Genomic DNA, 6,006 nt, shown 5'->3' with positions numbered 1-6,006 from the left:
CAATTCAAGTGAAACATTTTCAAATCTAGTTGAAAAAAGAAAAACAATCTAAACATACGAAAAGAAAACTTTCAAAGGATTTGTATCACCAGAAATGTCACAATAGGGGAAGTTGGAGGAAATTATATTAATTGCAACACATCACACACAAAAGTACCAAACCTCACAATCTCACTTCCTTCCTTACAAGACCAGTTGTGTGTTTGCGCATATGATTCATTGTGAAACTGGATTTGTGGTTGTATATCACTATTGCAGACTTGGAAACATGTCTTCTCTCAAAAAGCCCACTTACATCAGCAACTATCTCTCAGAGTTAAATGTACTCTTATGACTGTTACGTCTGCTCTGAAATCTAATTGTGAAAAACAAATTAGATGGACAAGAGCATTAAATGCTAATTTATTTCAGTGAACTGTCCTGTTAGCATACCTCCCACCCTGTTCATTCTAACAAATGACCCGTGACTTCTAAAGCCCTGTGACTATGAGACCCCAGCAGCATAATCCCTGAAGACATTTGTTCACAAACAAAGCCCAGCTTAATGAAATAACGTACACCTGCTGCTCCATACTAGACCAACTGAGTACTACCCAGTTCTTCTTTTTCTGAAACATACTGTATATAGTTGATTTTTGTTTTATTCTCACACTCCCTGTATGTCTCGTCATATCAAGTTTTCTCACTGTCTGTTTTGCATTAGCTCAGGTAAATGTTCTTCATCCACACCTCTCTCCAGTTTCTCACTTCACGTCACATTAATACAAGTGACCCCAAACGACACAAAACCACATCCAGCTTTTTTAGCTAAACCTCTTGAGGGAAGTTCAAAACAAAAACACTTGTGCGTTTACGGCTCTTATTCTTCCTGGTATCTCGTTTGGACAGCAGTATCTTGTTTCTCCTGGTATTTGAAGGAACAAAAAAACGGATGGTGTGCATTTTCTCTCCCTCTGACCTCTGATTTTATCTACCATATTTTAGCTTCTTGATAAGAAAAAAGATGTAGAGACATTGGAGAGAGCAATTGGGCTCTTTTGGGGTGAATGAAAGCTAATTATCTGGAAAGGAATGTTTTCTCATGGGCTCTCTCAGAAAGAGTTTGGCCACAGGTCAACCAATGGCTGCAGGCTATTTGTTTAAATGCAATTTGTTAAAGGTTTGTGCCCCTTTCTTTGTAAAGCTATCAGTGATTCTATTCAGACTCTGCAGTCCAGAGTATAATTCACATGGACAGACTGAATAAAAGCCTTCAAATGACTTTAGAATGCATTTCCCATTTTTTAATCAAAGTGTGGAGTTAATGTGTGAGCTCGAGATATATTACAGCCCACTGTGAAATAAAAGTTCAAATAAGTTGACTACCTAGGCAGAGTGTGTGTAAGGCTGGATAAGGCTTAGCTTTCCCCTGGCCACGGGTCGGAAATTCAATGAGAAGGCGCTTGCTGCAGAGACAAAGGGTCTAGCTTGACGTCCAGCTCACCCTCTCTAGATGTAAATGGTGGAGCTTGTAGGTCCAACCACACCCAACCATAACCCTATCCCTAAACATAACTAGGCCAAGCTCCACCCATCAGGACCTGGACTAGGTCATTTGGCTCTGCAGTGAGCGCCACTTAAAAATTAATAGGGGCTTGGGGAAAAAATGGCACATGCTGTACAATTAAATTAAATATATTACAGCTGAATAAAGTGAAAATAAAATGAAAAATGTGGATTGCATCAAATTCAGATCCGCTCATGTTGCATCATATTTCTTTTCACATATTTTTACAGCGTTGCGCATTATAATTAATCGCACACAATAGAGTGGTGTATGACGCCAGAACACAGAAGACTAATTTGCCACTGGTTCCTTCAAGATTTTCTATGGGGTTTTATAATGGCATTTTTCAGTTTCTGAGTAAAATAAAGCCTGTGGTGAATATAACTTGATGATACTTTGACCTTTTTTCTACAATGTACAAAGGAGTTATGTTTATTTTTGAAAATGTATGTTTCTTACAAGTAAATTGCTAAGAAAGTTTGAGATGTCAGTTGTCACACGGATTTGTCGTGTTGACAAACAGAAAGCTTCTCTGTAAGAGACTTCTCTATGCTTCATACAATGCTACAGTATTTAAAACACCGTCTCAGTATTCTATAAAGATTCAGACTCTAAAAAAGAGATAAAAAGGGAACTCTCTAAAAACATAGATGAAAGAAAAGAATAGAGACAGAAGATGTGATGGAAACAAATTGTATTTAGGCAGTGGCAATAGTTTTTAATAGCAGATAGGCCTACAGAATTGTAGGTGTTTGGCCAATGGTTTTGCATGCATACTAATGAACACGACTGGGGACAGAATATATAAACAAAGTCCTTCCCCCAGCAATGATTATCAGAAGTCGTTCATATACCTTAATAATACTTATGCTAAAAAAGACATGAGCAAACATGCACACAGAGAAAGTATGAACATACAGTTTATTTAAGACCAAGCATGTTCACACAAACCTTGGTAATATGGCAGTCAAACCAAAGATAAAAGTTTATAACCCAATCCATTTGCCAGGCTTGAAATCTATTGATGAAGAAACATCTAATAACCATATAAAATACTTTTCAGGACTGTGCCAACAACACAGCTTCACTCCAGCATATTCCAGCCAGAAAACTGTCATCACTGGAAAATTGCAGAGGTCATCAGATTGGTCTACACCTTTTGATTTTGAAGACTCCCTCCTGCTTGCACATGCAGACCCCCTGCAGTTTGCAAAAGCAAGTCAATTTGAATTCCAGCAGATTTACCCCCATGAACGAATATTCTTCACATGGGGTCTACACAAAAGAAAAGATAAAACCTCCACTGTTCCTAGTATTTCTGCATTCTCAGCATTCTTAAACCAAGTAATATTAAATTCAATTACAATTAATGTAAATTGTCTATAAATATAGTTCAATACAAGCTGCTTTGTTCAAAAATAATTTTATCCTCACCTTGACCATCATGGTGTGTGTGATGATTGATAAGCCTTCCACTCCAGTTTTTATAACATGGAAGACTTAAGAATTATGCAAAAGCTTGCAGAAATCAGTTGCTTGTAGCTTTCCTGTAGCTCAAATAGTAGAGCATGGCGCTAGCAACGCCAAGATCATGGGTTCGATTCCCAGGCAAAGCAAGAGCTGATAAAATGTAAAAACTGTAACTTGAAAGCAATGTAAGTCGCTTTGGATAAAAGCATCTGCTAAATGCATAAATGTAAATGTAGTCACAGGAAAGAAAATGGAATCAGATATGCAGATAGTCAGGACAGGCAAAAAGCGGAAAGCACAGATGTGGAACACTTCCTAAACATGTCTCTTAAACCTTCTGATGGTTGTGAATTTGTAAAAACTTCAATGTTTATATCTTTCTAGGTCACAGTAATGATTAGGAGATCAGGTTATTATGTGCTAAAGTAGGGAACTAGGTTAGTATGCTTTGAAAAAAAAAATGTTAAGGAAAGAAATGATGGTTCTTTTTGCTCATGGATATTTCATATTTATCAAGCTTTGATGAGAAGTAACCTCTAGAATGACATAATTTGATAACAGTCACACTAAGTTATTATTCAACTGTCAACAGATGCAATAGACAAACAGATATATACAGTATATCTGTGTCTTATGGCTGTGAATTTGTAAAAAAACTAATGTTTATATAGTGCTGTTAAAATTTGACCACAGTAAGGTTTCCTATAGGGCACAGCCTGTGCTTGTGATGCCTTAAAATGCTTCCTAGGGCAACAGTTCTCTAGGTTTTTGGAACTGATAGTAGTGGTATAGAGAAGAAGTCTCACTTTAGTCAATAAATGCAGAGAACATATCACAGCTATACGGAACATACAAACATACATTCTCTAAAGAAAACCTCACCTGTGCAACACATGTAATTGTTGTAATTGTTGAGAAAACACAATCATTGTCAAAAGCATAAAAAGTCCTCATTCCTGATTGTAAAATGTAACATTTAAGGGATTGTTGTTCACCCAAAAAATTTTTGTCATTATTTACTCGCCCTCAACTTGATACAAACATGTATGAGTTTCTTTCTTCTGTTGAACAAGTCTCTGTTCATACTAAATGCAAGCACAGAAAATAATTGTAGAGAGAATTCTGACTCGTGCACTACACACACATGGTAATAAAAAAGAGCCTACTGGCTGTCCCAGTACAATCAATTACTGTGCTGAGTTCAATGGAAATGTTTGTGTATGTGCGTATGCAGTAGTACAGAACTGAGTCTATGTGACAGCACCTTCATTCAACCATGACGCCACAGAGCACTCTGCAACCTAATTAAAGAAAGTCTGTGTGTCTGCGAGTGGGGAGGGGAAAGAGCTAAAGAGGAAAACAACACAGTAAATGTAAGAAGTTTGTATAAAGAAAGGGTGGTATAAAACCCTGAAGAAATTCGGAGAATGGCACTGTCACACTCTGAGTCAGATAAATAAATAACACTCAAATGACAAATAGCATAGGGTGTCTCCTGCCAATAAGTTGACATGAAAAACAAAGCAATGAGCCCAAGATTCACAGCAAAGTGCAGGTTTATTGAGCAGTAAACCCAGGCCCAGGGCATGATGAAAACAGACACTATGCTGGCAAATCAGAGAGAACACTGATAACATGAAATGCCTAGTGTGTGTGTGTTAATGCTTATAAAGAGCTTGGCAATCAAACCCATTTTCTTCACTTTGCAATAGCATGATGCAAATAAGATAAAGTGGTTAATAATGAAGGTATGACTTCGAACAAACCAAAAAATAGCTTTCTCTTGGTCCCACTAAATCTTGGTCATGTAAAAATATGTGTGTGAATACATTGTTATTATTTTTCAGGCATTGAAATGTGATTTGCATGTGTTAGTTAATAAACTACATTTCAAACCATTTATAGTCATTTACTAAGAAATTACCAAAATGTGTTTTTTTGGCTATATGAGGAGGAAAGGATGAATATAGTGATATGAATGCAGCCATATAGAGAATATTGCAGTTGTCATGTTTTATTATTTATGTGTTTATTTGTTTGTTTGTTTGTTTGTTTGTTTATTCATAATTAGTCTACTTTTTTTTTATAAGTATTTACCTAACAGTAAGTGAAGAGCTCAGATGCAAAAGCCTCTGAGTGCCATCTGAAATTATCTTCTAAAATGAGCATTTTTATTAAGCTCCTATATTTATGTTCAGTTATTTCACTTTAATTGCATAGAAAAGGACGTATACAGAGTAAAATTACTGAACCTAAACATAGGAGCCTGATAAAAATGCTCAAGATTGCACTTAGAGGCTTTTGCATCTGAACTCTTCAAGTATAAAGTCATAAAGTATAAGTAAAATGTAAGTATAAAGTTAAGCTACAAGGCAATTGTACCTATTAGATTTGTAAAGTCTGATACACTAACTTTTTTCACAATATCTTTATAATGTATGCAGGGTTAAGACCACTGAGGGTTCTTCTGTTCCCTAGATTTTGTCTGTCACAGTCAGGGTAACGCTACAGGAGTAAATGAAGAAATGGAATCTGTTTACCAGTGGCACTGTAAGGTGTTAATGAAGGCTCATGTGTGTCAATGTGAGTGTTTCTGTGTGAAACCAAATGGCCACAGTCTGCAGGAGGTGGAGATTATCCCTGCTGTGAGCATCTGGACACTCAACACATCACAAATGTCAAACACACCCACCCCTCACACAACTCAATGACATTTAAGGGTCATCCTGAACCCAAACATCAACTTTGTGTTCAAGCATGAAGTAGAATTTTTATTCTTCCTCTCTTTGTCTCTAGTTCCTATAATGCAGTTCCTCTGTGGACAGAAATGACATTATAAACTTCTTCACTCTAAAAGGCTGGTGTGCTGCTGCTACTGGGTGAAAGACTAAACAAAGCTGAAACAGGAAGTCCAGAGAAACTACTTTTTTACCATTTGTCGAGCCTTAAATGGTGAAAATTAATTTTATACATTTTAATTTCACAATTAC

Source organism: Onychostoma macrolepis, chromosome 06 (assembly GCF_012432095.1).
Source record: "Onychostoma macrolepis isolate SWU-2019 chromosome 06, ASM1243209v1, whole genome shotgun sequence".
Classification (NCBI taxonomy): Eukaryota; Metazoa; Chordata; class Actinopteri; order Cypriniformes; family Cyprinidae; genus Onychostoma; species Onychostoma macrolepis.
The sequence above is the reverse complement of the archived record's forward strand: the minus strand, read 5'-3'. Positions refer to the sequence as shown.